General features: G+C 35.7%; 1 protein-coding gene across 17 annotated transcripts in view; it reads left to right on the top strand.

Moving 5' to 3' along the window:
• Positions 1-12,424, top strand: part of LCORL (ligand dependent nuclear receptor corepressor like) — a 162,448-nt gene that overhangs the window by 65,119 nt on the left and 84,905 nt on the right. The gene's annotated exons all lie outside the window — the stretch shown is intronic.

Here is a 12,424-nt window from a genome sequence, read left to right as displayed (position 1 = left end):
ACAGTGAAGCACAGAGGAGTTAAGTTCTGTGTTATGAACAGTGGAATTCTCAGAGGAAATTTTTAAAAGATAGAGATGTTCTATGTGAGGAGCACTTAGATTCTTCTAAGCAGAAAAACCTTCCTGTTCTCTACTACTTTGCAGCCTAGGATTAGGATCATGTTAATTGAATTAGGCAGACTATAGAGGACCTCTGAGAAATATTTCTCAGAGGTTTCCATTTTCCTCTATGTGAATTACAAACAGCTTTAGTGATTAGTTCCCTTATAGTAGAGAATAATTTGAGAAAACATATTACTTAATCTAAAGGCTGTTCAGACAATCCTTTACAAGTAGAAGCTACTTAAAAATACTCTTTAGGGTTGAATAACTACAGTCAGGGAAGAAATATTTTAGTGCAGAGGTGAACTTTTAACTGATTTTGTATTCTTTACTGTAGAACTGTTTCAAAATTGAATTTTTTTCAGAGGTTAACCCTAGACAGTTGTGTAAAGTGCTAGAATAGATTGAAACCTCAGTACTTGGAATGGTACTTGTCACATTTTAGATCTTGGGTAAATATTTCTTAAATGAATGAGTACTGAGAGAAACTGTCCAGATATCTGCCAGTTTTTCTACATACTCTGGTATTTGTTCACTTTGAAGAAAAACAAATATTTAGCATGTACCTATAGTTTATCTTTTCCTACTTTGTACTTAAGTTTATTACTATGTATAACTTGAATATCAGTCACTTTGTTTTGAAATGTGGGTAAACATAGTAAGTAAGAAAATGCATTTTTCTGAAACTGTCCCTATACAATGTAAACTAAATTATTTTAGCTTAACATTCTCTGATCACCTGGGGCAGTGTAAATCACTGGCTTATGATTCAGGAAGATGTCTCTTCTTTTTTTTCTTTTTACGGCCACATCTGTAGCATATGGACGTTCCTGGGCTAAGGGTCGAATTGGAGCTGCAGCTGTGGCTTATGCCACAGCCATAGCAACATAGGCTTCAAGCCGCATCTGCGACCTAACATCGCGGCTTGCTGCAAGGCCAGGGATCAAACCCACATCCTCTCAGGGACAGCATTGGGTCCTTAACCTGCTGAGCCACAATGGGAACCCCTCATCTTTTATTTTTCAATTAAAGAAGACAACTTGACTGAACTGGACAGACAGTATACACATAGCATGTGTATTCACATATATATGAATACATATATATGTATTCATACACATAGCTGAATGAATCATACTAAGTATATAAAAAAATAAAACCTTCATCAAAGTATAATGTTTTTCATACTTTATCTTTTACCCCCACATACATTTAGTATTCATGTAAATTCTGTTCTGACCTTTTCAAAGACCTTCTTAATTTATTTGATGCAGTTGGTTGAAAGCTGCTGTTAACCAACACTTTCCCATTAAATTCATTGATAGCCAGGTTTTTGTTGTTGTTGTTGAAGTATAATTTACAATGTCATGTTATTTTCAAGTGTATAGCAGAGTGACTCAGTGCTACCTATATATACATATATATTCATTTTCAGACTCTTTTCCATTATAAGATATTATTAAGTGTTACGTATTGTGCTTTGTGCTGTGCAGTAGGTCCTTGTTGCTTACCTACTTGATGTATAGTAGTGTATATATGTTAATCCCAAATTCCTAATTTGTTAATTTGTAAATTCCTGATTTGTTAATTCCTAATTTGTTAATATGTTAGTCTCCTCCCCCTCCCCAATAGCCGGGTTTTGTATAAAGTTTTTCATACCTTTTCTCAACACATATTCTTTTCTTTTTAAACTCATCAATTTTTAAGTTTTATAACATTGCCTGAAATAAATGTTAATACTGCTTGTTAACTAATTGGATTATGACTGATGATAAAACATTTGATTTCTTAGAAATAGTGTTAATCTTTTAGATCGCTTTTCTCTAAGTCCAGGCATCCTTGACTGAATATGTGCATTTGACCTGATTCATTCAGGTCCTCAATGTATACAAGTATGCTTTTATGATACCATTGTGGCCATACATCAACCTTCTTTCTCTATGTGGGTTACCTTTTTAGAACTCTTAAGGGAACTGTGTGTTAGTGCCATAAAATAATCCATATATTATTAGTCACATTCAGAGATGTTCATGAAAAGGTTTTTCTTATATATTTTGCAGGACACATAGAGGATGTGAATGAACTAAGAATGCACTTAAAGTTAGAACTGGATTTAAGAGTTTATGCATTTCTGTTAAAATCACATTTCTTCCTGCAATACCAACCATAGCAGGATTTAAAGGCAGTCAGGTCCTTGGAGAACAGACTTGTGGTTGCCAGAGAGGAGGGAGAGGGAGTGGGATGGATTGGGAATCTGGGGTTAATAGATGCAAACTATTGCATTTGGCATGGATAAGCAATGAGATACTGCTGTATAGCACTGGGAACTGTATCTAGTCACTTGTGATGGAGCATGCTAGACAATAATGTGAGAAAAATGTATGTGTGTGACTGGGTCACTTTGCTGCAGTAAAAATTGACAGAACACTGTAAACCAGCTATAATAGAAAAAAAAATCATTGTATAAAAAATAAGCAAATGCCATGACAATAAAAAGGCTATCAGATCTTTAATTCATCATCGCCTGAATTCTTATCTCATTTTGTCTTTTGTAATTTCTAATTTGACCCAGTCACACCTTTATAAGCACCCAGATTTTTTCTGCTATATCTTCTGAAACTTGTGGTCTTTTGTCTGCAAGCCCCCTATATCCTCAGTCTTTTTCTCTTCATGTTCCCATTACTTAATTGCTCTAACCAAAACCTGTATATTCTTAGAAGATGCTTTTGTAGCCCTTTCCCTTCCTGGGTGTTTTTGATTCCTTGCTTTATGTAACTTTAGGGGTGATAAAATTGACAGGCAACTTCTGAAAGCTTTATAGCCACTTTCTGATCATTTATTTGTCATCCTCACTCAAAACCCTGAGCTCGCTTGAAGCATATGACATGAAACTATTCCATCCGTATTATAGTGTTATAGACCTCTACAGACTTTCACTTTCTTTTTAGTTCTTGGTGACTTCAAGTTCTGTGTAGCTGATACGTTCAACATTCTGGCCTCTCAGTTAATTGACCTCTTCATTTCCAATGATCTTTTCCTCTCTTCCACTTCAGCCACCTTTCCCTTGATCATCCCTAGACGTTTGAGCTAGACCACCTCCCACATATAATTTCAACCATGCCTTTTCTAACTACATTTTGTTTCACTAGTCATCCACTATTTTTTAACCTCCTTGCTAAACCCCAGTCAGTCTGTGGGCCATACCACTGTTAACTGTTCATTGTCTCCTCATGACTTCATTTCTCTCTTTACTCAGCTCAGATACTTTGCTTGATCTCTGTGATCATCTTGATATAAAATCTTAATTCCTTTGTTTCTGTTTTCTTTTGCCGTATTTGCTTGTCAGAACCTTATGTGTGTTTTAACCCAGCTCCCGATGTAATGCATGCTTGCCCTGGAACAACGGAACTTGACTTAAGTAAAACACTCAATTATGCTGACTCTTTAAGTCTCACTTAGTTTCCTTTGTTACAGATGGTTCTTTTATATCCCCCTCCTCAAAACCTCCACAACTAAAAATCACCCTTCCTTTTTGTAGCACAGTCACCTTCTAACATATAACTATTTATTTATTGTTCATTATCTTTTTCCTTCTTCTAGAATATAAACATCATGAAGAATTGGATTTTCATATTTTTTGCTGACTGATATATCTCAAGCATCTAACACATAGTAAAACTTTCTTTTCTGTACTTGTACCAGCTTCTCATCTCCCCTTTTCAACCTATTCCAGTTAGACTTTCTTCCCTACTACTCCACTAAAATTGTTTTATCAATTTCATTGGTAATTCTGTCTTGTACTATTTCGAAGGAAGTTATCGGTTCTCATTTTACTCAGCCTTTTAGCATCATTCGATCGAGTTCATCACTTCCTTAATCCTGGTTTCTATCTTTTATTTTTTCCCCCCTGTCTTGCACAGTATTTCTTTCACATGCTCTTTGCTGGCTTTTGTCTTCTTTACCTTTAAATAATGAAGAGCTCAGGAGTTAGTCGTCAGCTTTCTTTTCTTCTCAATATACCTTCTCTTACTTGATGGCTTCATTTCATCCAGTGGGTTTAATTATAATATATGTGGTGATGACACCTGAATATTATAGGATTATTTCTAAACCTAATCTTTCTTCTAACTTTACTCTCTTATATCTGTCTACTTGGTATTCCTCAATGGAATATCTAATAGCATTTCAGAACAACCTGTGTAAAACAGAACACTTGATTTTACTCTCCTCAAACCTTCCCCTGCCCCAGCCTTTCCCATCTTAGTAAAAAATACCACTCTTAACCAGTGGATCAGGTCCCAAAGCTAGGAGCCTTTCTTGATTCCTTAGTGTTCTCTATATCTACATTCAATCTATCGTCAAGCCTCACTGGCACCTTCAAAGTCTATCCCAAATCTGGTCATGTGTCATCGTTTCCATTGCTATCACCCTAATCCAAGGCACTTCATCTCTGGCATATGCTACTTAAAGGGCCTCCTAACTGGTGTCTGCTTCTACTTTTTCCTTCCCTTCCAATTTATTTTTCTACCCAGAAGGCAAAATGATATTTGTAAAGCCTAAACTAGGACGTTACTGCTCTGCCCAGAGCTTCCAGTGGCTTCATCTTGGCACTTAGAGTAAAATCTATCGAGGACTTGATCCTCATGGTCTAGTTCTGCCTCCTCTTTAGCTACATCTTTTATTGTTTATTCTTTTATGGACTCCGGGTTTTGCTTTTCCTAAAATGTGCCGAGGTCTTCTTTCTTGCTGTTCCTGTTACTTCTGTCTGGAATCCTATTTCTACATGAGCATTGTACATCTTCATATTACCAGACATTACCCTTGAAGCTTGACCACCCATTGCCCCATATCACCTATTTATAATAATTTTTTCAGTTAATCTCTTTCCCATCATTCTGCCTTGTATTTGTTTGTTTCCCTGACTCTCTTAATATGTTATCTGCCACTTCTAGAATAAGAACTATAAGACTGGGGTTTTGTCTGTTTTGCTGTATCCCTAGCACCTAGAGTTATACCTAGTATGGTTAGTAACTTAATTGAGTGCATATAGAAAAGGAATAGTTTTAAACATCAATAGCAGTGCTTTAAAATCATGATTGCTACCCAGTTTTTTTAAAAACCTGTGACTTATAGCTGTAGTATGCTAGAGCTTTTAGCAAAATCTTTACTGAATCCTTATGTATGATGAGCAAGTACCAATATTCTAAGATGTTGTAGGAATCAGCCCCAAATACTGAAAGTATAAGTGATTCTAATTTTCTTCCAGAAATATTTAGTAATTTAATTATACAACCCTGATAACATTTTGAAGACATAATTTAAATTTTGGGGAAGCAGTGCTTCTTCCATTTATTTTTATATAATTCTTTAGGAGTTTTTCTAAATTATTTCTTTGCGTATTCTAATTCAGTTGAGAAAGTGTAGTCTCTTAGGTGAGAGGGAAGACCTAATTCTCAGAAGAGATATAATTCTATTTGGGCCCTATTTTTTTGAATTACCATCTTCTCTGGGTAATATTTCTTCTCTTTACTCTGTCTAATATGGCAGATAGTGAAATTAGCCTGTATTGAAATAAATGTAATCCATATATGTTATTCAGAATAATCAGAGTACTAAATTGGAAAAAGCACTTTAATGTGGAAGTAATAGACAATTACTATATGTTATTTAACTGTTCAGTATTAAATTATCATTTAAAAAAATCTTTTTACAATATTTTCCTGGTTTACTTGAGTAACTCATGAATTCACCAGCTGTGTCATCACCTATGTGTTCTTTTATAAAATGATACTAATTTACTTCTCTCTTTCTCCAAGTATGACTTTCCTCAAAGCAAGACTAGCATGTTGGCCTTTATAAAATACATTTTTGGTCCATGACTAGAGAAGTTCATTTATTCGTTAAAGATCCACTAAGCTCCCTTCTATATGCCAGATACCATACTACTGAACAAAAGGCAAAAAACATCCCTATCTTCATGAACCTTTGGGCACTAGTGAGGGGAAGCAGACAGTAAACAATTAGATTCAGTTTGTGGTGAATGCGCACACACACACACACACACACACACACACACACACACACCCCCGTTACACACATACTGGATGTAAATATATATGTACGTGCTATGGAGGCAAAGTAGGAAAAAGAGCATAGGGAATGCTGGGCTAGAGGTGGGATCACAATTTTATAAAAGGTACTCAAAGAACATTTGAGCAAACATAAAACAAAAATAAGGTATCAAACTACAGAAAACCTGGGGGAAATCATTTCAAGATAAAGACCATTTAAGGAAAAAAAAAACCTTAGTAGCCAAGGAAATTAGCTGAAGACCGAAATAGTTCATGTGTCCTGAACTGAAATAAAAAGGTAGAGGAGGGATTGCTTGACAGCTTTTTTTTTCCCAAATAATTTTCTTCATACACTGTTGTTTTATTGATGATAAACTGTAGTATAAAAAAACACCTGAGTTATAAGCCAGCCACTGAATCAGTCTGCTGCCTCAACTCTTGTAAAAGTTTGAAGTTCTGTCTGGCAGTAATTTTGAATCGGGTACTTCAAATTTGTTATTTTTACATAAAGAGTTTTTAAATGAGGTTTTTTATAGAAATAGCACTTTGTTAAACATGGTCTAACACATGAAATTTCCACTCTCATTTAATATGGTGTAATTATAATTCTCTTTTAAATACTTATTTTCTATGGCACTTTGGAACCTCAGTGACTGATTCTGAATTTCTTTTACTAAAATATAAGGAGTCTAGGATTTCAGCAGAGGGTTTGATCAAATATAATACTTGTGAAGTGTGATAGTTTTATAAATTACCATCTCATCATTTTTAGTTTACATATAATTATGAACTGTCAGTTACAGTTTACTACTTGCTGTTGGCTAATTGTACATTCACAACCTGCTCATACTGTTTTATTGATTCAAATTCATTGACTTGTTATTACTAAGTAGCAGTCTTCCCCTCCCTTTTTTCATACGGATTTATATTTTTATATGTGTGTTTTCCTCCTTTAAGTGTTTTGAATGAAATCTTTAAATGTTTCTGTCTTGAGTAGAATGGGGAAAGCATAAGCTTTTCCACTGAATAGCTATGGAGTCTGATATTGCCTTACCATATACATATATCAGCTATATAGTTCTGATAAACCACTTACCCTTTTATGTGACTTAAGTTTTCCCATATGCACAAGAGGCATAATAATTGTGGATGCTTATACTCTGTTGTGTACCATAACCCACCAAAAAATTGTTTTATTAAAACAGAAGATAATAGTTTAGATTTTAGTGTTTGTCATTGATAGGTATACTGTTTGTTTAGTAGTAGCTTCTTTTTTTTAAGGCTGCATCTGCGGCATATGGAGGTTCCCAGGCTAGGGGTCTAATCGTAGCTACAGCTGCCGGCCTACATCACAGCCGGAACAACTCGGGATCTGAGCTGCGTCTGTGACCTACACCACAACTCACAGCAACACGAGGCCAGGGATCGAGCCTGCAACCTCATGGTTCCTAGTTGGATTGTTTCCACTGTTCCATGACGGGAACTCCAGTAGTAGCTTCTGATAGAAAAAAGAATATGTACTACGGAGGCAAACTTAGATGGGTTGCTTCCTGGTTTTTTCCCATTAAATAGCTGTGATGTTGGGCAAGTTACTTAACTTGGTGATATTATATCACTGTGAAAATTAATATAATGTAAATGAAACGTCCAGCTTAGCGCCATATTTGTAATAGGCATCCAAGTGAAGAATAGCTCCCTGGTGGATTGCTCTAATTTTTTTTTTTCTTTGAATGTATGAGAAAACTAGGCACTGGCGTTTAAATGATCTGCTCTAATCATAGTAGAGCACAGTTGTTAAGAAGTCAGATTTTTTATTAAACCTAGGTTCTAATTCTGGTTCTACTGCTTATTCAGCTTTGTGTGACCTTAGGCAAACTTTTTAACCTCCTTAAGATTAGTTTCCATTTCTATATAATAGGAGTAATTCTGGCATTCTTAAGAGGATTGCTGTGATGATTAGAAGAGATAATGCATTCAGACTCACCAAATTGTATACAATACTTATGTTCAGTTTTGCTTGTATACCAATTATACCCCCATAAAGATGGAGAAGGGTAGGGGGAAGAGATAGTGTCAGGACTCTGTAATGTAAAACTGCTGCTACTGTTATGTATCATCATTGTCATCTATTACTTGGACTTACACCAAATCAGAAAAGGAAGATCACCTACGGTTTAGTTCTCAAATCTTTAATCATTAAGAAGGTTGTCCTTAGGATTTCATGAATTAATAATTACAATCAAGGTGCTAAGGTATCATATGTTTCAAAATTGAGTAGTAATAATTCAGAACTGTCAGCAGTAAATGTAGTACTATTTGGATACCTTGGGGGAGTTGAATTATCAGATAAATAGGGTACAAATATAATGTTCTTTGTGTTTGTTTTATACAAACAAAAAGTCACTTTTGTGCTTCAGCTTCTTAGTCAATAAAATAGAAAAATTTTTGCTAAAGTATGTTAGTATATATTGTTAGCCTGTGTGGCATTCAGGAAGTGAGACAAAGATAAAAGAATATTTGAAAAAATTATTTTATAGGCATATAACCAACCAGCCTTCAATAACCATGTGAGACCCTTTGAAGTAAAATTTCAGCACAGATAATCTGAAAAGTTGATTAATCCTGGTAGCCTTTTTCTCTTATTTACTACATCTTCTGAAGAGTCAGAGAACCAAAACTAATTTTAAATTAATAACAGAGTGTAAATCTTGTGTGATTATATTTATGTAGTGAGGGTGTCACATTCTCTAATGCAAAATATAAATTATTTGTGAACTATTGTTTTAGATTATTTTTTTTACCCCTCTAGGTATAGATAATGGAGAGAATACTTTATAGTGACTAGAAATGTGTTAAATACTTTTATGTGTATTTAGGAAAATTAATTTTTTATTTAAGTTAGGTAGATTTAAAGTGGCATTCTTTAGGATTGCTTCTGCCTTAAATACACCAAGTCAGGCTGCCAATGATTCTGATGAGCAAATGGAACCATGATACTAGCCAGATACGCTAGTGACTCTGATCATATGCTCTAATATTCTGGTATTTGAGTTCCAAAGCATTTTGCGTGTGGTAAGGCCTGGTGGGGTCTGATTTACTTTGCATATTAGCTCATTTTTCAACTTAAAATGCTCCAGAGTTTTACAAAATCATCTGTGAGCCTATATTAAGTGCTGGCTTTTTTTTTTTTTTTTTTTTTTTTTTTTGGTAGGAGCCTTTATCCATTTTTTTCTTAAAAAGCACTTCTTATTTGGACGGTACTAGTTGATGTTTTTGAGGTTTGTTTGTAAAAGAAGCACTCATTCTTTGGAGGAGTAATGGTCAGTGCCTACCTAAGTTAGGGTATGTTTACGTACCTCAGGCATTGTTATTTGTTGAAGTGATTGGGGTTCCAGAGTTGCAGACCTTATGCCTAAAAGATTATAGAGACAAAATTTTGGGTAATATTAACAAGTCTGTGACTCTTCCTTGTTACATCCATTTCTTTGACTTAATCCTTGTTAACTTTGAAAATATTTTATAGTATTAATAGCGAGCATTTCTTCATTGTTGTTGAGTATTTTGTTAGAGAAAAAAAATTATCGTGATGGACCAGTGCTGTAAAATGGTGCTTTCCAAAATCATGTGTGCAAAGGAAGTTCCCTTCATGGCTCAGCAGTTAACATACCCGACTAGGATCCTTGAGGATACAGGTTCAATCCCTGGCCTCACTCAGTGGGTTAAGGATCCAGCGTTGCCGTGAGCTGTGGTGTAGGTTGCAGATGTGGCTCAGATCCTGCGTTGCTGTGACCGTGGCATAGGCCAGCAGCTGTAGCTCCAATTTGACCCCTAGCCCAGGAATGTCCACATGCCACAGCTGTGGCCCTAAAAAATAAAATAAATAAATAAATAAATAAAAAATTTTAAAAAATCATGAAGTCAGGGGTTAAATACAGCAACGCCAGATCTGAGCCACATCTGCAACCTATGCTGCAGCTTGTGGCAATGTCAGATTCTTAACCCACTGAGGGAGGCTAGGGATGGAACCCGTGTCCTCATGGATACTAGTCAGGTTCTTAACTCACTGAACCACAGTGGGAACTCCTACATTCTTAATAAAATAAAATTTCTTCAATAGAGTGAACCAAGGCCTCTTGGATAAGTGGTTGTTTCTATGGCTATGGCTATGGCTGTGAAACTGTATAAAATGAGTTTGGAGCATTTTGTGGTGCCAGAACTTAAGTCTCAAAAAAGGTCGATTTGTAGGGCAAAGGTGCCAACTTGAAAGAACTGCTGATGGCCAAAGATGGGACAATTTGGGCAAAAAAATAAATAACAATATAACCCATAGGATAAAATCAGTGTTCATATATCTCATATTGATGTAAGTAAATGAATAAGAAAAAAGGGCAGCTCTTTCTTACAGAAGAATTCCTATTTTACAGTGTAGAAAGGAATTCAGGAAAAGAAAATCACTCCTAAAACACCATAATGACAATTATTGCACTGAGTAATGAGTGCTAAAATCAGTGAGCAGCAGTTTGATGAGAAACAGAATATTTGCATATTATAAAAATATCTCCCCCAATATATTTATTACGACAAAGAGAGAAACAGTAGCTTTGCAGTACCAAAGCCTAGCAGACACCAACTTAACCAAGTGATCCAGAGTAGCATCACCACTAGTAAAACATCACCCACCCAGTCTTATTGGTGAACTGATAGGATGCACTGAGAAAAGCGCATCACTTCTGCAGCAATCTTTCCAAAAATGGATAACTTGGAACTAATTGTGAGAAAGCATCAGACACATTGAGGAACATTCTTCCAAATAACTAACTTATCCAAAATGTTAATATCATGAAAGGCAAGGTGACAACTAAATACAATGTGAGATCCTGGATTGGATTTTGGAACAGAAAAAGGACATTAGTGGAAAAATTGATGAATCCCAAATAATACCTACAATTTATTTAATGGTATTGTACCAATGTTAATTTCTAGGCTTTGATAATTGGTTATATAGGAAATTAACATTAAGAAAAAGCTGGGGAAAGAATATATGGAAAGTCTTTGTACTGCTTTTTTTTGTTTGTTTGTTTGTTTGTTTTGTCTTTTTGCTATTTCTTGGGCCGCTCCCGCAGCATATGGAGGTTCCCAGGCTAGGGGTCAAATCGTAGTTGTAGCTGCCGGCCTACGCCAGAGCCACAGCAACGCGGGATCCGAGCCGCGTCTGCAACCTACACCGCAGCTCACGGCAATGCCGGATCGTTAACTCACTGAGCAAGGGCAGGGACCGAACCCGCAACCTCATGGTTCCTAGTTGGATTCGTTAACCACTGCGCCACCACGGGAACTCCATTTGTACTGCTTTTGAGAGTTTTCTGTAGTCTAAAATTACTTAAAAATTTAAAATGTTTTTAAAAACATAACAAAAATTAAAATATAAGTTAACCTTTACTAATCTTTGATGACTGACAATGGCATCCTTATTTGGACTTTATGTCAGAAGTCCTTTGTCATATGAAGGAGACCTAGTGTTCTTGGAGAAGAAGAGTGAGAGTTCAGTTCCTCAAACAAGGAAGATTATCAAATGGAGCTCCATTATCAAAGGCACCATTATTCTTTGGTTTGCATTTTGAGTGTTGTGATATATTGCAGTTTATAAAGCCCAGTTAAATAGATATACATATTCTACTATGTAGTTTTATCTGAATTAAGTCTGAAAAATAGATTAGTGGCATTAAAAAGATTTTATCATGGATGAAGCCTTCTCCAGGTATATGCTGCAATTTGAGATGTTTGTCTCATAAGAACATGACTATGTAATTTATGATAGTATACATATTTTTAAGCTACAGTCTCAATTTTGTTAATTGATGAGGTGAATATTCAGCAAAATTTGATGAACTCTGCTGTGAAGTTACTTTTTATTTTTTTTTTTTATTTTTTTTTTTTTTTGTCTTTTTGCCTTTTCTAGGGCCACACCCGCTGCATATGAAGGTTCCCAGGCTAGGGGTCTAATCGGAGCTGTAGCTGCCAGCCTATGCCATAGCCACAGCAACACCATATCCAAGCCGTGTCTACAACCTACACCACAGCTCATAGCAACACTGGATCCTTAACCCACTGAGTGAGGCTAAGGATCGAACCCTCAATCTCATGGTTCCTTGTCAAATTAGTTAACCACTGAGCCACGACAGGAACTCCCTGAAGGTACATTTTAGAGAAAGACTTATTCTTCCCAAGTCCAGAATTGGTAAGCTGAACTT

This window comes from Sus scrofa, chromosome 8 (assembly GCF_054392235.1).
Source record: "Sus scrofa isolate SSC_HxYL_T2T_F1_AM1 chromosome 8, Sscrofa_HxYL_maternal_Yorkshire_Landrace_v2.0, whole genome shotgun sequence".
Taxonomy (NCBI): domain Eukaryota; kingdom Metazoa; phylum Chordata; class Mammalia; order Artiodactyla; family Suidae; genus Sus; species Sus scrofa.
This window is presented reverse-complemented; position numbering and strand designations above follow the sequence as displayed.